Source organism: Silene latifolia, chromosome Y, assembly GCF_048544455.1.
Source record: "Silene latifolia isolate original U9 population chromosome Y, ASM4854445v1, whole genome shotgun sequence".
NCBI lineage: Eukaryota > Viridiplantae > Streptophyta > Magnoliopsida > Caryophyllales > Caryophyllaceae > Silene > Silene latifolia.
Window position 1 is genome coordinate 222,870,253 of NC_133538.1, and position 23,398 is coordinate 222,893,650.

General features: G+C 39.9%; 2 non-coding genes across 2 annotated transcripts; both read right to left on the reverse strand.

The window, feature by feature from the left end:
* Positions 1–785: 785 nt before the first annotated feature.
* LOC141636210 (small nucleolar RNA R71) lies at positions 786–892 on the reverse strand. Its single transcript, XR_012540837.1, has one exon. It is a non-coding gene; the product is annotated as a small nucleolar RNA R71 (small nucleolar RNA).
* A 20,954-nt stretch (positions 893–21,846) lies between these two features.
* Positions 21,847–21,953, reverse strand: LOC141634807 (small nucleolar RNA R71). The gene has a single exon (XR_012539528.1). It is a non-coding gene; the product is annotated as a small nucleolar RNA R71 (small nucleolar RNA).
* Between the last annotated feature and the right edge of the window lie 1,445 nt (positions 21,954–23,398).

Consider the following 23,398-nt stretch of genomic DNA (forward strand, 5'->3'; position numbering starts at 1 on the left):
CCTCAATCCGCTCGGATTCCAACGCCAGAATCCGCCCGTCCCGACCCTATTCCGCCTGGATTCTAGCACAGCACGGATTGTCTTCTCCAAGCCGGGGACGGTGTTTAATTGATTTAAGATTTCTTTTATTGTTTTTAGTTGTGTCTTTTTCACCTTGGGGAAGTAAAACTCCTCAAGGTTTGTTCTAATTGTTTTCGAGTTGTTTGATATTTTGCATGTCTAGAAGGTTACAAAGAGATTTGTTACCTTTTGACCGTGAAATCGAAAGAACCTTGACGAATAATAGGAGACTTGTTAGGAGGAATTTGGGAGGTGTTGGTGAAGTTGTTTAACCCACTAGTGAGTTTGTCAATCCTTTCGCAATAGAAGGAGAAGAAAACCCATTAAACAATACCACACAAAATCCACCTACAATGCCTAAATTCTCGTCACACTCTATACCCACCGAGGAGGATTTACCAAATGGTACTCCTACCCCACAACATCTTACCGGAAACTTTATTGCCAAGTCCGCCTTCATTCAACTAGTTGAGAGGAGCCAATTCGGGGGAATGCCTAGTGAGGACCCTCATTCTCATATGGAAACCTTTTGCGATTATTGTGAAGCTATCTCTCAAACGGGCGTGACTCAAGACCAAATAAGATAGGTCTTATTTCCTTTTTCGTTAATCGGCACCGCAAAGCAATGGTTGAAGGGCCTTAATAAGGCCACCCTTGGAATAGATTCTTGGAAGAAGCTAGCTCTAGATTTCTACAAAAAATTCTACCCACCGGAAAAGACCAATATGCTAAGAACTCAAATTACGGGTTTTAAGCAAAGGGATGAAGAATCTTTGTATGAAGCTTGGGAGCGGTTCAAAGGTATTTGTCGCTCATGTCCTCACCATGGACTTAGCGAATGGTTTTTAGTGCAACAATTTTGGAATGGTTTATATGAAGATTCAAGGAACATTCTCAATATGGGATCAAATGGAATGTTCACCGAAGTTGATGACAATCAAACATGGAACAAGATTGAGGAAATGGCGGTCCATAATTCACAATATAGTAGGCCTCGCAAGGCTACTAGAGGAGGAAAGTATGAAGTGGACACCGTTACTCAATTGGGTGCTTAACTTAGTGCTCACATTGACACAATCAACTTGAAGTTTGAACAAGCTATGGCTAGACTTGAGGAAAACTCAAAATCATCGAAGCATCATGTCAATGCCATGACGGCATCCCCATCAATCCCAAGCGGGATATGTGAGAATTGTGGAACCTTGGGTCATGACTCAAGTGAATGTAGGGGAACAACCGAACAAGTTAATGCTTTCCAAGCTTACAAAAGTGGTACCCCTTATTCAAATTTTTACAATGAAAACACCAAGTTCCATCCAAATCTCTCATACAAAAGCCAAAATGTTCAAAACCCTCAAACAACATACACTCCACCACCCATGAGAAATCAAAATCAAAGACCCTTTTACAATCAAAACCAAGGCTACCAAAATCAAAATCCATACAATCACCAAAATGACCAAGGTTTTGATGTCCAAAAAGCGGTCCTCCAAATGCAAAAGAATCAACAAGAATTTTTCACCCAAATGCAAAAAGATAGCCAAGCAAAAGACACCACCATCAACAACATTCTAGCTCACACCAAGATGTTGGAAACACAATTGACCCAACTAGCATCTTCAAGCTCACAAAGACAAAAGGGGCAATTACCACCTCAAAGTAATCCCCCTAGACATGAAACGGTTAGTGCCATTCACTTGAGAAGTGGTACAAGATATGAGGCACCGAAGAAGCAAGTGTGGGTTAATATCCGTATACTACCCTTTAATTGTAGGACTATAACGCAAATTTCATATGTAATTTATAGTCATAAAACAAAATAACAAGGAAACGATAAAGATTAGAAATAACCTCGGGTCCTTTATAGTGCGGCGTAAAGAACAGAAATCAACAAAGATTTCCTCCTAATTGTTGCACCCAAGACTTGTCCGAGATATGCCCTTGTGCTAGATGATGTTCTCCGATTGCCTTGCAATATTGGGAGAACTGATGTGAGTTTTCTTGAGATGTGAGATCTCGGTTTCTACAGAGAAGAATGCTCTTCGAAACCCTAATTATTTTTCACTAATGATGATTAGGTTAGAAGGGAGGAGAAGCTCTCCCTTTTGTTCTCCTAATCTCGGCTAAACCGAGTCCATGGGGAGGTAATGGGCTTTTCCATTTCCTCTTCATTTTAACTCGTAGTCCGTACCCAAATGACTAAATGTATATGACGCGGTTTTTATAAATCGTCATCGGTTATCGGCTATTAAAACATCAACTAATAACACGGGTTAGTTGAAGTATTAATACATGTCCGACAAAGACGATATTGTATAATTATATTCAATATACATTAATTAAATATAAATCGTTTATATTTAATTTTACGAATTAACTGGTTAATTCGCCTTAGCCCATGATATTTAATCCGTATTAAATATAATATCTCAACATCACATATTTGACTAATTACTAGTCAAATGACTCGGACTAACTGGTTAGTCAAAATTGGCATCTACATGACTGTATTTTCATACTGTCACGTCTCTCAAACGTATCCTATAGGTGTGACTTTTAGGGACCGATTGATCACCGCATCATCCGTATGACAATAACGTCAAACTTATCTAGCAAGCCAACCGTTATTGATAAACGTGGATCAACGGATAATAATACCAAAGTATGCCCTTTGATCCTTTTAGAGGTTTATAAGTCCTTGCACTAAGCGTTAAGGACACCAACCCCAACAAGCTCCCACTTGTCCGTACAAGTGCATGTGCAATGACGTTATCCGCACTAACTGGAGGACACAAGCTCCAACAAACTCCCACTTGTCCGTACAAGTGTATGTGCGATAACCGATTCTCATATTCATTTAAAATTTCTCCCACTCAATGTAAAACAATTTGCAGATCCGGATCCACAAAGGTCGTATTTTACAATCGATCTGTATCTAGAGTGGTTTCCCCGACTAGAGAGTAACTTAACTGATAAAACGAATCCGTATCCGAGCATGGCCATGCATTTGATTCTGACTCCTCGAGTGGCCCCGAGAAATATCGAGTACTGATAAAGGCTGAATATTTCCTTCAACTCGAACTCCTTCCGATCTAAGCACAGCATGAAATGACCCAGAAAAAATCTACTTGGCCCCCTGTTACGGATGACCGTGAGAAAGAAACCAAAGTCACCCAAAATCTGCCTTAGTCTCAAGAGACAGTCGATAGTCAAAAGAATCGACTCTTAGGATCACCATGGAGGTCCTATCCACGACCGGGCACCGAATATTATAAAACATTTAGGACTCCACGTCGATGTCACAATTGTGTCCTACGAAATATCCGTATAAATCGCCACTGTGATTGGTCAGTCAACCGGTTGACTTATGGCTCGTTGAACCCACCATCAACCAACGTCACAAAATAATTGCCAGAGTTATCAGCTCATGTGGGCAATTAAGGACTGAAAAAGATATAATGTTCGTTCAGTTCACTTTGTGGTGTTCAAAATTTGTCGTACAAATCCACATGAAAAACAAAATATATATATAAAATATCAAAACGATGATGTCGTCATGCAGTACAAGAGAGGATGAATCGATCCATAAAAGAGTACTACAACTTAGGAACACGTTTAATTCCCATGGAATTAACATGCCCTTCATGCTTATCTTGTCGTAATGCTTTAGTGAGAGGATCTGCTATGTTATCATCTGTAGCAATCTTTTCTATCACTACTGTCTTTTGCTCCACGTAATCCCGGATTAGATGAGCTTTCCGTTGTACATGTCTAGACTTGTTGCTAGACTTGGCTCCTTAGCTTGGAAGATGGCACCACTATTGTCGCAATAGATGGTGATCGGGTCATTCGAACTAGGCACTACGGAGAGCCCATGTAAGAATTGACGCATCCATATCGCTTCCTTTGTAGCTTCAGACGCGGCATAGTACTCGGACTCGGTCGTAGAATCTGCTTTATGTGATTTGTTTCGAACTCTTCCGGTGATGCAGCGCCATTAAGAGTAAAAACGAATCCAGACCGAGATTTCGAGTCATCTCGATCCGTTTGGAAGCTAGCATCTGCAGAATCGGTTGCGCATAGCTTTTGTTCGCCTCCATAAGTCAATGCCCAATCTTTAGTCCTCCGGAGGTACTTAAGAATGTTCTTGATGTGACCAACCAATGTGGTTCACCTGGTTCTTTGTTGGAATCGACTTGTCATACTCAATGCATATGCCACGCCGGGCGTGTGCATATCATGGCATACATGATTGATCCTATAGCCGAAGCATAAGGAATCCGTGTCATGCGCTCTTTCTCTTCCGGTGTCTCCGGTGCCTGAGACTTGCTCAAATGCACCCCTGGAGCCATAGGAAGGAACCCCTTCTTGGAGTTAGTCATGCTTAATCTCTCTAGGACTTTGTCTATGTAAGACTCGATCGAGAGATAGCATCCGTCGTGATCTATCTCGATAGATACGGATGCCTAGAATTCTTTGTGCCTCTCCCGGATCTTTCATCTGGAAATGGTTTTTCAACCATACTTTCACCGAGGTTAAGAGAGGTATGTCATTCCCAATCAGGAGTATGTCGTCAACATACAATATTAGGAAGACAATCTTGCTCCCACTCGACTTGATATATAGACATGGTTCCTCGACAGATCGAGTAAATCCATTTTCTTTTATCACTTGGTCGAAGCGATGATTTCAACTCCGAGATGCTTGCTTAAGTTCATAAATGGAACGCTTAAGTTTGCATACTTTCTTAGGATGTTTTGGATCGATGAAACCTTCGGGTTGTACCATGTACAACTCTTCCTCCAAAAAGCCGTTTAAGAAGGCGGTTTTCACGTCCATTTGCCAAATTTCATAGTCATGAAAAGCGGCGATCGCTAAGATAATCCGAATGGAACATAGCATGACTACGGGTGAAAAAATCTCATCGTAGTGCAAACCTGGCACTTGGGTGAAACCTTTAGCAACTAGTCGTGCTTTGTAGATATCTTGTTGACCTTCCACAGAATGCTTTATCTTGTAAAGCCATTTGCATTGAAGGGGACGAACCTTAGCAGGTAAGTCAACAAGATCCCACACGTTGTTCTCATACATGGAGTCCATCTCGGATTGCATGGCCTCAAGCCATAGCTTTGAGTCAGAACTAGTCATGGCACCTTTATAGGTTGCGGGTTCACTACTCGTTAAGAGCAGGACGTCATCTATGTCATGTTCCTCGACCATACCGATGTATCTGTCTGGAGGAATAGAGACTCTTCCCGACCTCCTAGGTTCCTCAGGAATATTCACCGCAGCCGGGATTGAAGGAACAGGTTCCTCCAATGGTTGCTCGGTGTTTGGTTCTGGAATCTCCGACAGGTCGAAGGTTCTATCACTCTTTGCATTCTCGAGAAATTCCTTCTCTAAGAATGTCGCACTAGCCGCAACAAAAACGCGTTGTTCGGTTGGCGAATAGAAGTAATGACCAAGTGTTCCTTTAGGATAACCTATAAAGTATGTCTTGACCGATCGCGGGCCGAGCTTATCTTCAGGTCTCCACTTGACATAAGCCTCGCAGCCCCAAACCCGTATAAAGGACAAGTTAGGGACCGTTCCCTTCCATAGTTCATATGGAGTCTTGTCAACAGCTTTAGACGGACTTCGGTTAAGTATTAGAGCAGCTGACATAAGAGCATAACCCCATAACGAGTCAGGCAACACGGTGTGACTCATCATGGATCGAACCATATCAAGTAATGTTCGATTTCTCCGTTCGGACACACCATTCAGCTGAGGTGTTCCAGGTGGAGTTAACTGTAGGGCAATCCCACAGTCTTTGAGGTGTTGATCAAACTCGTGAGAAAGATACTCGCCACCACGATCCGAACGTAGTGTTTTAATCTTTCTACCTAATAGGTTCTGTACCCTATTTTGGTATTCCTTGAATTTCTCAAAGGATTCACTTTTGTGCTTCATTAAGTAGACATAGCCATATCTACTTAAGTCGTCCGTGAAAGTGATGAAATACCTATAGCCTTCTCGTGCGGTGATTGACATAGGGCAACATACATCCGTGTGTATGAGTCTTAATAGGTCAGCAGCGCGCATTCCAACACCTTTGAAGGAAATACGAGTCATCTTACCGATGAGACATGATTCACACGTGCCAAATGATTGAAAATCAAAGGCTGAGATAGCTCCATGTTTGATGAGCTGTTTTACGCGTTTCTCATTAATGTGTCCCATACGGCAGTGCCATAGATACGTTTGATCTTTGTCACCAACCTTTAACTTTTTATTCATTACGTGTAATATTTCCGTGGTCTGATCTAAAACATAAATTCCGTTCATGGAGCGCGCCTTGTCAGTAAATCATATCGTGTAATGAGAAAATGCAAGAATTATTTTCTATTACAAATGAAAAACCAAGTTTATCAAGTGCGTAAACCGAAATAATGTTTTTCGAAAGACTAGGAACATAATAACAGTCATATAATGACAACTCAAATCCGCTAGGAAGTTGGATCACATATGTCCCCTTGGAGATGGCAGCTACTCTTGCTCCATTCCCAACACGCAGGTCCACCTCACCCTTTACGAGGGGTTCGATGTTTCGGAGCCCCTGCACATGATTACACAGATGAGAACCACAACCAGTATCAAGTACCCAAGTTCCGTAACTTGCGTGGTTAATCTCAATAATATGAATAAAAGTAGAAGAAGAGGAAGACATACCAACGGGTTTAACACGACCTGCCTTTAAGTCCTCATGATAAACAGGACATGTGCGTCTCCAATGCCCATTCTTGTGGCAATGATGGCATTCCATGTTATCATTCTTGCTCTTTGTCGCGCCTGATGAGGTGCTCGACTCACCAGGCCCACTCTTACCCGAACCCGACTTCTTGAACTTCGCCTTACCTCTCGCTAGGTTTGCCGAGCTTTGCCCTTACCTTTCCCTTTATTCGACACAACGAGAACATCCTGTTTCATGCTCCCACTGAACTTCATGTCCTTCTCGGTCCATGTACGAGGAGGAGTGCAGTTCATGCGGAGTTTTCTTCAAATCATTCATATAGTAATTCGCTCTAAATTGCGAATAACCATCGTGGAGTGAGTGAAGAATGCGGTCGATAACAATGTTCTCGCTGATGTTACAGTTAAAGGTCTCCGGTTTTTCGACATTCTCAATCATGCCGAGAATGTGTGGGCTAACCGGTTGGCCCTTCCGGAGTCTCGCATCAAAGAAGCGAGTGGTATGCTCATAGGTCACGATTCTCGGTGCTTTCGAGAATTCCTTAGTGAGCGTGGTGAAAATCTTGTTTGCACCATGGGCTATGAAGCGTTTCGGCAAATTGGGTTCCATTGCAAAAATGAGTACGTTTTTAATCGCACCCGCTTCCATACAGAAATCATTAAACTTGGTGATTTCAAAAGCGGCTCTCTAGCCGTGGGACTGGGTTTGCCGGGATGGGCTCTAATAGATATTTGAGCTTCCGTCGCCAGCAGCAGACATTCCGTAATGCCGCTTCCCGTCCGCGAAGTTGGATCCATCATTCTTGATCGAGTAGACCGATTCATCCGATTCATGAAGATCCGAAGCCGGGACTCACGGTCCAATGTGGCACTTGGCATTGGGTTTTCGTAGAACCACCATTTGTTGTTTAGCGAGTTTAAAATCGTGATCTACACTGAAAAAGAAAGGAAAAACAAAACGAAATAAGCAACTCATCGAGGTGATTTAAGTCTATTTTAAAAATCATTTTAAACATGTAGACTCTCGCACTTGCATAATTGATCTACCTCAAGAAAGATACAAGTGATCCCAAGACTCAATTTCTGTAAATTGATAAGCCAACTGTTTAGCTAATTCTTCCGGAAGAACTCTTGGTCGACAGATTTCCATAAATCCTATCTATAGTCCACCATAATCACAGGATCGTACGAGTGACCATAGTGTTGAGATAAAATAGGTCAATCGGTTCCAACTTACCCGACGTATAAGGGGTCATATTATGCCTACCGACGAAGAAGGGACTCATTGGAGTTTGACCTATAAAGACCGTTCTCAATTTTAGTTTATACGAGGAAGATCCCATCAACAAAATTATAATTCATTTTAAGTGAACGAATAACTAGCGTCCGTCGTGAATGAATTTATTTGGATGATGGCTTTAAAACGTGTGACATGAGAATGTCAATGAAAACTAACTCGTGACCTCTATATGTGTCAGTTTTCATGCAATAAATAGGTGGTTTGGTTTTAGGCGGAATATGATGCATATTATCGTTACGAAAAATAAATAAATGAATGCAATACGTAAATAAAATTCCTAGTGTGGCCTATCCTAGTATAAGAACATAATACAACTTTGGAATCCACCGTTGGACCCGAAAAGCTTGTCTTGATGTTCCATCTTGATCCAAGTAGCGGGAGTGAGCATCTGGTCTCCATCTTTGGTCTTCTCAAAAAATTACAATTAAAATTACAAAATATAAACCTATTTACATTCTAATTAAAACTGTAATTACAAGTGAAAAATCCCAAAACGGAGATACGAGATCTCAAAATACAACCAAGACCGTGTTCCATCATTACGGTAACACGTTCTACTAAGGCCACACTAAGTTACAACCGTTTGTAAATTAAAATAAATACGTAATAAAAGGGCATTCACGGCATTCAAGATAAACGATAAATAAAAATGCATCAACTAAAAAAATTCATTCGTGACATAATTCCGTAATTATGTTAAATTTATCCAAACCACCTTTTAATGATTAAAATTCATGTGATAAAACCGCTTCTATCATTTAATTTTAATCCATTACAATCCGTTACTTTAAATACGCTTTAAAATAACTTAATGGTACGTGTGTGAACCGTTTCACAATCATAGCGAGTGTACAATATCCGTATAAAGTACATATTAAGGCCAAAAGAAAATTTAAAGCAAAAAGAATAAATTTTCAAAGCTATCAAAACAGAAATCCTTCGATCCAGGGACATAAGTGCTCGATCGAGGGACAAAAAGGGCTCGATCGATCAACGCAAGTCGATCGAGAGGGTTGCCAAACGAGAAAGTGCTCGATCGACTAAACTGGTGGTCGATCGAGTACCTTTATCGCCGAATCTACTCGATCGAGTACGAGGACAACTCGATCGAGCGGAGAGGGGTTTTGAAAGGGTCGATCGAGTACAACAGGGACTCGATCGAACAAAAACAAGACAGAAATAGCACTCGATCGAGTAGAAATACGCTCGATCGAATGCAAACATGGTTGAAACTTCAAAACCCTCGTGAAAACAGTTTGTCGAGACAAAATCAATTGCAATTTTGATCAAAACGCATCAAAACAAATTTAACAATTGACAAAAACTTGACATGTTGCTATAATCTCCGTATAAAATAACAACATGTAAAAACAATATGAAAATTGAAACAAAACAGCCGTGTAAAACATGAAACGGCACGGTTTTCAAGACAAAACAACAACAAGAGCAACCGTGTAAACAGGACACGGTTCCCAATGCAACCAAAAACGCAGCAACAACGAGAAAAAAATTTCGCCGTGTAAAAATTGGTGCCGAGACAAAATTTTTAAACAAAAAATCATCGATTCATTTCGTTTAATGAAAATTACATAGAAAAAAATACGTGGCCTCGCTCTGATACCACTTGTGGGTTAATATCCGTATACTACCCTTTAATTGTAGGACTATAACGCAAATTTCATATGTAATTTATAGTCATAAAACAAAATAACAAGGAAACGATAAAGATTAGAAATAACCTCGGGTCCTTTATAGTGCGGCGTAAAAGAAAGAAATCAACAGAGATTTCCTCCTAATTGTTGCACCCAAGACTTGTCCGAGATATGCCCTTGTGCTAGATGATGTTCTCCGATTGCCTTGCAATATTGGGAGAAGCGATGTGAGTTTTCTTGAGATGTGAGATCTCGGTTTCTGAGAGAAGAATGCTCTTGAAACCCTAATTATTTTTCACTAATGATGATTAGGTTAGAAGGGAGGAGAAGCTCTCCCTTTTGTTCTCCTAATCTCGACCAAACCGAGTCCATGGGGAGGTAATGGGCTTTTCCATTTCCTCTTCATTTTAACTCGTAGTCCGTACCCAAATGACTAAATGTATATGACGCGGTTTTTATAAATCGTCATCGGTTATCGGCTATTAAAACATCAACTAATAACACGGGTTAGTTGAAGTATTAATACATGTCCGACAAAGACGATATTGTATAATTATATTCAATATACATTAATTAAATATAAATCGTTTATATTTAATTTTACGAATTAACTGGTTAATTCGCCTTAGCCCATGATATTTAATCCGTATTAAATATAATATCTCAACATCACATATTTGACTAATTACTAGTCAAATGACTCGGACTAACTGGTTAGTCAAAATTGGCATCTACATGACCGTATTTTCATCTTTGTCACGTCTCTCAAACGTATCCTATAGGTGTGACTTTTAGGGACCAGTTGATCACCGCCATCTGTATGACAATAACGTCAAACTTATCTAGCAAGCCAACCGTTATTGATAAACGTGGATCAACTGATAATAATACCAAAGTATGCCCTTTGATCCTTTTAGAGGTTTATAAGTCCTTGCACTAACTGTTAAGGACACCAACCCCAACAGCAAGTTGAGGATGAAGTTGTGAGAGCTAGTGAAAAGGAAGAAATTTTGCAAAGCCCCAAAGAAGAGGAATCATCAAAGGAAGAAAGTTCAAAGAAAAATGAAGACAAAGCCAAAGAGAAGGAGCCCATTGTGATTAGACTTCCTTTTCCAAGTCGTCAAGCCAAGCCCAAATTTGATGATCAACTTGGAAAGTTCATGGAAATTGTGAAGAACTTAGAAGTCTCAATTCCTTTCACGGAATTAATCAATCACGTTCCGGCCTATGCAAAGTACATGAAAGATATTCTCACAAAGAAGAAGTCGATCCGGAAACTTGAGACTATCGCCTTCACTAAGGTGAGTAGTGCAATACTTCAAGGGAGTTCACCTCCAAAGTTAAAGGATCCGGGAAGCTTCTCAATACCGTGTACCATTGGCGACACAACGATCAACAAAGCCTTATGTGATCTAGGGCTAGTGTGAGTGTCATGCCGTACTCGGTGAGTAAAAGGTTGGGAATGGGAGAGCTTAAATGCACCAATATCACTCTTCAAATGGCCGATAGATCGACGAAGACACCATTAGGGATATGGGAAGATGTCCCCGTGCGAATTGGGAAGTTTTTCATCCCGGTGGACTTTGTCATTGTTGATATGGAGGAAGATTCCAACATTCCAATCATCTTAGGAAGACCTTTCCTACACACCGCGGGTGCGGTGATTGATGTGAAACATGGAGAGCTCAGTCTAGAAGTGGGAGATAAAAGCATAACTTTTAATCTTGACAAAACCATGAGAGCTCCTCGTTTGCATGAGCCATGTTTCATGATTGATCATTATAGCCGGAAAGATGAAAGGAAGAAATCGGAACTCCAATGGAAGAAGAAAATTGAAGATGCTCCATTCAAAGAGCAAGTGAATTGTGACAAGGAGAGCTTGCAAAGCTCATCAAAATCAACCAAGGAAGAAGATGATGGCCTCATTGGCCAAGAGAAGAAATTGGGAGAGTTGTCTCCATCTAAGCAAGAGATTTTCAATGATCAACTCAATGAAGTTTGTGGTCTTTGGGACGACGAATTTGAAGGGATCTTTAATCCCTACATTGGGCATGCCATCGATCATGATCAACAACAAGGGCCACGGTCTATTGAGGACCTCTACCATAACAATGAACAAGCTTTTGATTACTTCTTCAAGGTGTTGAGCAACATCAACAACACCTTGAACATGCCCCCTTGACATCTCATCAAGAATGAGAGTTTGGTGGAGTCCTCCCTAAACCACCACTTGTAAATATTTCTAACTCCCTAACTTACATTTCAATTTTTGTATTGCATTTTTGTCATTTTTGGATTTATTTTTACTTTGATCAAAATAATTGTCATATAAGAGAGAAATGAGGGAGGGACTAATAATTTTAATTGATGTGTAGTGCTTTACCTTAGTGTGGGGATGGCAATTGCCTAGGCTATTCATGCCTTAGTAGTGCCCCCACAACGAAGAACACAAGATTTGAAAGAAAGAAAGAAAGAATGATAAGGGAATGCGTTTGTGCACGGATGGAACTGAATCCGTGTACACAAGGACCAATCCGAGCGGATTCCTGAGAATCCGCCCGTCTGAAGAAGATCCGAGCGTCCTGCTAAGAAGACGCCCGTCTTGGGCTGTGTTGAAATTGCAAATTTCTTGACTGTCAAAGAATCCGAGCGGATTTCTGGAAAGACGCCCGTCTCACAGAATCCGTCCGTCTTTTGAAAAAGACGCCCGTCTCAAAGCTGAAGAAAAACAAAGAAAAATCTCTGGACTGAAATCCGTCCGTCCTGCACGAAATCCGCCCGTCCCATCTCAGAAGAATCCGAGCGGATTCCCCAGAATCCGCCCGTCTCTAGGCGGGATTTTGAAAATTTTGAAGCTGTAGAATCCGCACGGATTGCGCCCAATCCGCACGGATTGTCCCTGCGTCCTAAAATTGCCGAATTCTTTAAATACCCATCCCACCTTCATTCATTCATTCATTCATTCATAAACACTACCCATAACATCAAAACCCTCATCCTCTCCATCTCAAAAACAAAAACCCTCAACAAAATCCACCAAAATCAAATCAAACCATCTTTCAAACAACAAATCAATCACTCCATCTTCATTAACAATCAAAACCAAGAACAAATTCTTCAACCTTTGAATCGATTTTTGTTTCTATAAAGGCAAAGCCTTTCACCTTCAAATCGATTTGGGCATTCTACAAATTGAAGATTTTTGACTCTTTACTTGGTTAGTTCATCAAATGGCAAGAACAAAGGGAGCAACAAGGGCAACAAAGGCACCAAAAGCAAAGGCTCTCTCTCAAAGGCAAAAAGCTCTACAAGCAAAGAAAGCTTTGGCAATGGTGGTATCAACACCAAACTTGGTAGTGCAACAACAACAACAAATTCCTATGGAAGCATCACCTTCTACTCCGGTAATCGATCAACTCTTGCATTTTCCGGAGGTAACATTCATTTCCGATACCCATAGAAATACATTTGTCAAGTTTGCTATGAAACAAATCCAATCCACCAAATTTATTTGTCAAGATGCCTTAGAGAAGTTGGGTGTTCTTGAACAAACAAGAGTCTTTTTCAATGCCATGGGTTTGAAGAAATTGTTTGAAATGAAGGAAGTAACATACCCCTCCCTTGTCTTGGAATTCTTAAGTTCTTTAAAAGTGATAAAAGTTGAGAATAGGGAAAATATTGAGTTTCGTCTAGCTAACACTAGTAGACGCATTACCTTTCCGGAATTGGGTGAAATTTTGGGTCTTAGCGATGAACATAAATTTTATAAGCAATATGGGAAGTATGATCCCGAGCCTCTTTGGGAGGCAATCTCCGGGAAGAAATTTGAAGATTTTCATGCTTGTCGTGCTCTTTTGGTCCATCATCCGGGCATAAGAATATGGCACAAAGTTGTGGGAAATACCATAATTGCTAGGAAAGACACCAATCATTTCACGGGACTCGATTTTATTCTCCTTGAATCAACTTTGAATATTGGAAGAATTCATACCAAGCCTTACAATTCTTTGAGGCTATTGGTTGATAGATGGCTCCATGTAGATAGTGGGAAGAAGGGTCAAACCGTTCTTGTTAATGGCGGCCTTGTCACGGTCCTAGCCAAGCACTTTGATCCTAATTTCAATAAGGATAGCAAGTACAAGGCTAAGGATGGTGGCCATCTTATTGATATGTCCATCTTGATTAACAAGTTTAAGTGGGTTGCTCACAATCCCCTTGATACCAAGTATGGGTGGCTTACTAGTGAGGCTCGATCATTCACTTTACCCGCAAAGATTTGCCGTCTTAGTGTCCACCGGACCAACTATTTACTTCCCCTATCCGAAGAAGCCGAGTACATCATTCAACAACAAAAGGGTGATCATGAAACTCCCTCCTCTTCCATTGTTATACCACCTTACCCCTTTGTGTATGAAGAGTTCAAACCGCAAGGAGTTGAAATTGGAAAAGACTATGTCACTCTTCTTATGCAACCCATGCACAATCAAGCTTATGAAGATCGGAAGAATGCATATTTGGCTCAATATCCTGCCCTCCTACATCTAGCTAGGCAAGGACTCCTTGATCCATCTTGTCCTTTGCCTAGTTGGGCGGATAGAGAAGCCTTATTTCCGGGTGCATCTAGGGACGTGGTGGAAGACAATGAGGTTGTTGGAAATGGTGAAGAAATTGATGATAATATTGAGGAAGAAGCAAGTGGAGATGAAGAAAGAGATGGTGAAGATAATGATGAGCAAGATGATGGAGAAAGTGATGAAGAAAGTGCCAAGGAAAGTGGCAATGTGACCGCTTCTCATGAGGGAAGTGGTGATGATAATAGCATGATGGAAGACTAGCCTTGGAGACTCCTACACTCCCATGGTTTGTCTATATCTCTTTTTATTTTATTTCATTTTGATCATTGTTAGTTTAGTCCTAGCAACACCAAAGGACTCACACCTCGGTTCCATTGAGGTGTTCTTTATTGTTCCCATTTTTGAAAATCCAAAATGACAATCTAGTTTCATGCATAGCATAGTGTGTGCATGAACTATACCCATGCTTTGACATTAGCAATAGTGTCTTATTCGGTTTGGGGAAGTTAATGCATACACAACGGGAGGTAATCTAAATTATCCTCTCCGTCATAACAAAAACCATGCATCATGTAGTATAGCTTAGTGTAGAATTGCATTTAGTATAGAAATCATGCATCATCTTTGCATAATTTCCATCATTTTGGCCATTGAGGACAATGCCCATATTAGTGTGGGGATGGGAATTCTAACACTTAACTTTTATTCAAAAACCATAAAAATTGAAAAATTTCAAAAAAAAATCATAAAAATTTAAAAATTGAAAAAACCAAAAACAAGTTCATTTCCTTTGTATATATTGTCTTGTATATATTGTGTTTGTTTATCCTTGTTCACTTTGATTGACTACGCCACATCCGAGACATGAGGATATTGAAGACCGCATGGTATGATCTTTCCAATCTCCTTTTTCCTCTTTATGTTAATGACTATGTGGCTTTATTTTTATTGATGCGGTAAAAACAATGTGAACTTAGGATTGCATTTAGTTTATATGTCATATTAGTTGGTAGAATCATTTGCATTAGGATGTTTATATGTTAGTTGCATCATGGCATGTAGTTGCATGGTTAGGAAAATTTTACGAAACCGTCTATTTGGGAAGCTTGACAAGTGTATTTAGGCCCTAGTAGATGCTTTTTATTCTTAAGACTTTGCTTATTAGAATACTTGTAAAACACCCTAGGATGTGTCATGCTAGTATCCTTTGACCCATGGTTTAAGGCCTAGTCAAGAGTACCTTGTGGTGTGATAACTCCTTGGCTACCGTTTATTCCAAGGTGACCCTTGAAACCATGCATACTTCTATCATTCATCCATGTTCTACCACATTTTTGTCATCAAAGGGAATGGGCACAAAAAGAAATCAATTTGAGTCCAATGAAATGAAAAATGAAAGAAAGTTTGCAAAAATACATCAAAAGAAAAGAGGAGCAAAATAGAACTCCTAAAGCTTCAAATACAAGGCACCCTCGTTACTAATTGGGGTGACTTTGAAAATGTTCAAAAAGAAATGCAAAAAAAGTTGTCAAGTATTGAAATGCCAAAAATCAAAAGAAATGGCAAGAAAGTGTTCTCAAATGTCAAATGCCAATGAAATTGGGGGGAAAACAAAAACAAAGCAAACTCCCAAAGTGAAACTCAAATATCTATCGATCCCTTTATCCATCATATCCATTTTTGTGCATGGTAGAGAGGGGACGACCCTTCTTCTTGTCTAGGCAAGAGGGGGAATTACGCGATCCTCCAGTGTTTCTAACACCATAGGGAGTCTACTCTTGACAAAAGCATTTAACGATTGAGGACAAAGGTATCCTAGCTTGACACATTTTGGAGGTGATTTATTGGTATCCTTCTAGGCTTAGTAGTTTGAAGAAATTGTATCTATGAAGGAGTGTGTACCCTTGAATTGCTTCCCTTGTAGATAATTTCCGCCACTTAGATGAGGAAAGTGGCTATTCTTTTGTAGATGCATCCATTATTTGATTTTGTGTGCTTAATGTTTGGATGTGTCGCCATTTTGGTAAGACCCACCTTGCCTTGCAAGAAGGCATCCTACCTCATGGTTGTCTTGTTGTGAGTTGAAGGGGCGGAGTGAGACCCGCTAATTGTCTCATATCGGCTATTATTATTAGGTTAGGTTAGTATTGGTCCTAGTCTTTGTCACCTCTTTACTCGGGACGAGCAAAGGTTCGGTTTGGGGATATTTGATGTGACCATAATTGGCGCATATTTAGCCCCCGAATTACCATTGTTTTCATGCTTTTTAGTGCCTATTTGGGTCATTTCTTATCTTTAGTTCTTTGTTTTGCATATTCTTTGAGATTTTGATCCCTTGGTAGGAAAGGAGTAAGAATCTTGCATTTTCATGGCAAAACAAGGCTAAATTGATCATATTCAATGACCAAGCATTAAGGAGAGACAAGACTAGAAGGCCTTTGTACATAGCATAGTAGAAGAGCAACGTTGAGAAAAGGATCCTTGAGTCCCCAAGGAAATCCCCAAGGAATTCATGAATAAAAGGGAAGAAAAGATGAAGAAAAGATGCTGCCAGACAATCCGAACGGATTGTACACAATCCGTCCGTCCGCCGAAGCCCAATCCGAGCGTCCCTCAAAGGAATCCGCTCAGATTCCCCCTCGCCAATCCGAGCGTCTTGCCCAAGGATCCGCTCGGATTCTCCAGCCCAGATCCGGCCGTCCCGACTCCCATCCGCACGGATTTCAGATGACAAAGACGTTTTCATTCTTCAAGCCACGATAAGAGAAGCCCTTCTCTCGGAGAATACCGGAGTCTCCTTGCTCAACTTAAAAAGTGTAATTACTAGTTTAGCCCTTAGTTAACCCTAATGCATCCTCCCTAATTTTCACTATAAATACCCCATTAGTCTAATTAGAGGAGCATGTTCTTCTTATCAATAATTAGTGTAGTTAATATTAATCAAATCTCTCTTCAATATTGTAATCAAATATTAATCAAGTTTTAATCCAAGTTTTAGTTCTTTAATCTCTCTCTTGTTCTTACTTTATTTTGGGTAATTGAAGATTATTTGGGTTATTATTGGGAGATTGACAACCTCTCAATCTAGGATTCAAGTACTTCTATTATTCTTGCTTTATTATTGGAATCATTAGTAGGTATAATCTCTTAATCCCTTTTTAATTATTGCTAATTACTTTCATTTATTCATCATGTTTCATTATGTTAGTATGATTGACAACCTTTCTAGCATGATCAATATGATAATGAGTGAGTAGTCTCTTAGCTAGGGTTTAATGGGTGATTAGGGAAACCAACATGGGGAATGATTCATGCTTAAATTAATATGCTTTCATATCTTATTTGCTTGCTTGTTTTGATCTTAATACATGCACATGTTATATTTGATGAAATGCTAAGCCTATGAATCCTTGCATTTACTATCATCTTCTATCCTTTCAACTTGACTTGTAAGACATAACCCAACTCGAGTCTTGTTAGACCATGCATGTGTTGAGTAGGAAAGATTAAGTCGACTTGTAGGTGTTGTACAATCTAATCGATTCGGCTCCGGGACCCAAACTTTCCTAGGATTGTAAGATATAACCCAACTCAATCCATCACAACAATAATTGCTTGCTTATAATTTGAGAACATGTTTGTATGATCATATCCCATGATTCCCCTATGAACCCATGACACCCTAGTGCCTTTAATCAATTGTTTACACCCCTTATTTTATTCATTTTGCTAGTTTATTTTCATTGCTATTTTAGTTTAGTAACCTTCTACATCAACCCAATTTGTGACACCCCTTAGACACTACTAGTTACAATAGAATTCTCATTTCAATACCCGTCCCTTGGGATCCGACCTTTACTTGCCTCTTTACTAATTGTAGAGTTGTTTGTGAAGTATAAATTGTGTTTTGTATCGACCATTGACCAACGACCACATATGCTTAATTTGTGAAACGAAATGGACTCGATCAGCGATAAGAAAAAACTAGTACATTGTAATACCCCCATACACCAAGGTGCCTTACCAAAACCACCCTAGCACATGAAGATGCTACCATCTCGGTCGCCCGAGGTATAGTAATCAAAAGTGACCATTCCAAAACATACTTAAGTTCAAAAGTTAAAAGTGCGTACAACTTAAACCAAAACTGAAAATATAATACAACTTTGTCAAACAAATATTCAAACTGAAATAAAAGACTGTCATAAAGTGATGACTCTATCCCCAAAGCAAGATCCCCGCGCAATCCAAGGCATAGCGCTAATCAATTGCTCACCATTCCCCAAATAGATCACCACAGTTTTTAAAAGATTTAAACGAGGTCAGTTACTGAATAATCAAAATAAGCAATACAGCAACATCTAATTACATAAGCACATTCCTCCAACTCCAATTCATCACCAATCACCTGACTACACACTAAAGTGTGTAAACCTACCACAGTACCCATCGCAACAGATATTCCACTCCGCCAGTGGGGACCGCACCCTTACCACCAAAGCCCCGCTCAAAATTGTAGAGCGAATAATCAATAACCATTAATGTGCACATCCCCCTTGTGACGGGAACCACAAGGGGCAAATTAAAGGCGTGAAGCCATTCCCGAAAATGACTCCACTCAGCCGAGGGCGCACCTCGCGAACCACATACAATTACAACCAAAAACCACAATACTGATAATCATGCCAATACTAAGAAATATAATTATGAACACAATGATAACCATGTAACTCATCCATCACATTAACTTAAATCATTTATTCAGTAACCGAGTAGGGCAAACCCTACTTGAAATGGAATCACCAACAACAACAACAGCAGATCAAAAAGGCTCTTCTACGAAATCACCTCCTATAACAATAATGCATACAATTTACGATCCACAATAAAAATTACACCAAAAACCCTCAAAATACCCAAATTAGGGTTTAGACAAATCTATTATACTGACATAAAAACAACATAGAAATCTTACCCAATTGATGACGATGCAACGGTATGAAAATCCCCAAAATTTAAGAAATCTAGCCCCTTATTTGATAGCAAAGAGGAGAGAATCGAACGTCGTAAATGTTTTTCTTTGAGAAAGCTTTGGGAATGAAAAGTAAAATAAAAAGAACTGACGACTCAAGCTTATAAATACCTCTCCTTCCTTTATTATCAAACCGGATGAAAAACCCCTAAGAACACATGCACTCGATCGAGTAACTAACGTACTCGATCAAGTACTGCCTACTCGATCAAGTTACCACTACTCGATCGAGTACACCCTGAGCAGAATGTACTCCAAAATTTGGATACAACTTACTCGACAGAGTATTCCTAACTCGATAGAGTACTCAAATATATGAATACCTGAGGTATTACTGATGTGACCATAATTGGCGCATATTTAGCCCCCGAATTAGCCTTGTTCCCATGCTTTTTAGTGCTTATTTGGGTCATTTCTTATCTTTAGTTCTTTGTTTTGCATATTCTTTGAGATTTTGATCCCTTGGTAGGAAAGGAGTAAGAATCTTGCATTTTCATGGCAAAACGAGACTAAATTGATCGAATTCAATGACCAAGCATCAAGGAGAGACAAGATTAGAAGGCCTTTTTACATATCATAGTAGATGAGCAATGTTGAGAAAGGATCCTTGAGTCCCCAAGGAAATCCCCAAGGAATTTATGAAGAAAAGGGAAGAAAAGAAGAAGATTTGTTGCTGACTAACAATCCGAACGGATTGTCACCAATCCGTCCGTCCCGCAGCAGCACAATCCGAGCGGCTTTGCCACAATCCTCTCGGATTCCCCCTCCACAATCCGCCCGGATTCCCCTCAATCCGCTCGGATTCCAACGCCAGAATCCGCCCGTCCCGACCCTATTCCGCCCGGATTCTAGCACAGCACGGATTGTCTTCTCCAAGCTACGAAGAAAGAAGCTCTTCTCTCAGAAAATACCGGCTCCTCCTTGCTCAACATAAAAAGTGTAATTACTAGTTTAGCCCTTATTTAACCCTAATGCATCCTCCCTAATTACCACTATAAATACCCCATTAGTCTAATTAGAGGAGCATCTTCTTCTTATCAATAATTAGTGTAGTTAATATCAATAAAATCTCTCTTTAATATTGTAATCAAGTATTAATCAAGTTTAATCCAAGTTTTAGTTCTTTAATCTCTCTTTTGTTCATCCTTTATTTTGGGTAATTGAAGATTATTTGGGTTATTGTTGGGAGATTGACAACCTCTCAATCAAGCATTCAAGTACTTCTATTATTCTTGCTTTGTTATTGGAATCATTAGTAGGTATAATCTCTTAATCCCTTTTTTTAATTATTGTTAATTACTTTCATTTATTCATCATGTTTCATATTGTTGGTATGATTGACAACCTTGCTAGCATGATCAACATGATAATGAGTGAGTAGTCTCTTAGCTAGGGTTAATGGGTGATTAGGGGAAACCAACATGGGGAATGATTCATGCTTATAATTTGAGAACATGTTTGTATGATCATATCCCATGATTCCCCTATGATCCCATGACACCCTAGTTCCTTTAATCAATTGTTTACACCCCTTTAATTCATCTTGCTTGTTTATTTTCATTGCTATTTTAGTTTAGTAACCTTCTACATCAACACAATTTGCGACACCACTTAGACACCACTAGTTACAATAGAAATCTCATTTCAACTCCCGTCCCTTGGGATCCGACCTTTACTTGCCTCTTTACTAATTGTAGAGTTATTTGTGGAGCTATAAATTGTGTTTTGATTCGACCGTGACCAACGACCACATCTTAATTTCTGAACACTTAGCGGGATAGCATCAAAAATGGCGCCGTTGCCGGGGACGGTGTTTGTTTGATTTAGATTTCTTTTTATTGTCATTAGTTGTGTCTTTCTTCGCCTTGAGGAAGTAAAACTCCTCAAGGTTTGTTCTAATCATTTTCGAGTTGTTTGATATTTTGCATGTCTAGAAGGTTACAAGGTGATTTGTTACCTTTTGACCGTGAAATCGAAAGAACCTTGACGAACAATAGGAGAGTTGTTAGGAGGAATTTAAGAGGTATTAGTGAAGTTGTTCAACCCACTAGTGAGTTTGTCAATCCTTTCGCAATAGAAGGAGAAGAAAATCCATTACACAATACCCCACAAAATCCACCTACAATGCCAAAATTCTCGTCACACTCCGTACCCACCGAGGAGAATCTACCAAATGGTACTCCTACACCGCAACATCTAACCGGAAATTTTATTGCCAAGTCCGCCTTCATCCAATTAGTTGAGAGGAGCCAATTTGGGGGGATGCCTAGTGAGGACCCTCATTCTCATATGGAAACCTTTTGCGACTATTGTGATGCTATCTCTCAAACGGGCGTGACTCAAGACCAAATTAGATGGGTCTTATTTCCTTTTTCCTTAATCGGCACCGCGAAGCAATGGTTGAAGGGCCTTGATAAGGCCACCCTTGGAATAGATTCTTGGAAGAAGTTGGCTCTAACTTTCTACAAAAAATTCTACCCACCGGAAAAGACTAACATGCTAAGAGCTCAAATTACGGGTTTTAAGCAAAGGGATTAAGAGTCTTTGTATGAAGCTTGGGAGCGGTTCAAGGGAATTTGTCGCTCATGTCCTCACCATGGACTTAGCGAATGGTTTTTGGTGCAACAATTTTGGAATGGCTTATATGAAGATTCTAGGAACATTCTCAATATGGGATCAAATGTAATGTTCACCGAAGTTGATGACAATCAAACATGGAACAAGATTGAGGAAATGGCGGTCCATAACTCATAATATAGTAGACCTCGCAAGGCTACTAGAGGAGGAAAGCATGAAGTAGACTCCGTTACTCAATTGGGTGCTCAACTTAGTGCTCACATTGACACAATCAACTTGAAGTTTGAACAAGCTATGGCTAGACTTGAGGAAAACTCAAAATCATCGAAGCATCATGTTAATGCCATGACGGCATCCTCATCAATCCCAAGTGGGATATGTGAGAATTGTGGAACTTTGGGACATGACCAAGGTGAATGTAGGGGAACAAATGAACAAGTGAATGCTTTCCAAGCATACAAGAGTGGTACCCCTTATTCCAACTTTTACAATGAAAACACCAAATTCCATCCAAATCTCTCATACAAAAGCCAAAATGTTCAAAACCCTCAAACAACATACACTCCACCACCCATGAGAAACCAAAATCAAAGACCCTTTTACAATCAAAACCAAGGTTACCAAAATCAAAATCCATACAATCACCAAAATGACCAAGGTTTTGATGTCCAAAAAGCGGTCCTCCAAATGCAAAAGAATCAACAAGAAGTTTTCACTCAAATGCAAAAAGATAGCCAAGCAAAGGAAACCACCATCAACAACATTCTAGCTCACACCAAGATGTTGGAAACACAATTGACTCAACTAGCATCTTCAAGCTCACAAAGACAAAAGGGGCAATTACCACCTCAAAGTAATCCCCTAGACATGAAACGGTTAGTGCCATTCACTTGAGAAGTGGTACAAGGTATGAAGCATCGAAGAAGCAAGTTGAGGATGAAATTGTGGAAGCTAGTGAAAAGGAAGAAATTGTGCAAAACTCCAAAGATGGAGAATCGTCAAAAGAAGAAAGTTCAAAGAAAAATGAAGACAAGGCCAAGGAGAAGGAGCCTATTGTGATTAGACTTCCTTTTCCAAGTCGTCAAGCCAAGCCCAAATTTGATGATCAACTTGGAAAATTCATGGAAATTGTGAAGAATTTAGAAGTCTCAATTCCTTTCACGGAATTAATCAATCACGTGCCGGCCTATGCGAAATACATGAAAGATATCCTCACAAAGAAGAAGTCGATCCGGAAGCTTGAGACTATCGCCTTCACTAAGGTGAGTAGTGCAATACTTCAAGGGAGTTCACCTCCAAAGTTAAAGGATCCGGGAAGCTTCTCAATACCGTGTACCATTGGCGACACAACGATCAACAAAGCCTTATGTGATCTAGGGGCTAGTGTGAGTGTCATGCCGTACTCGATGAGTAAAAGGTTGGGGATGGGAGAGCTTAAATGCACCAATATCACACTCCAAATGGCCGATAG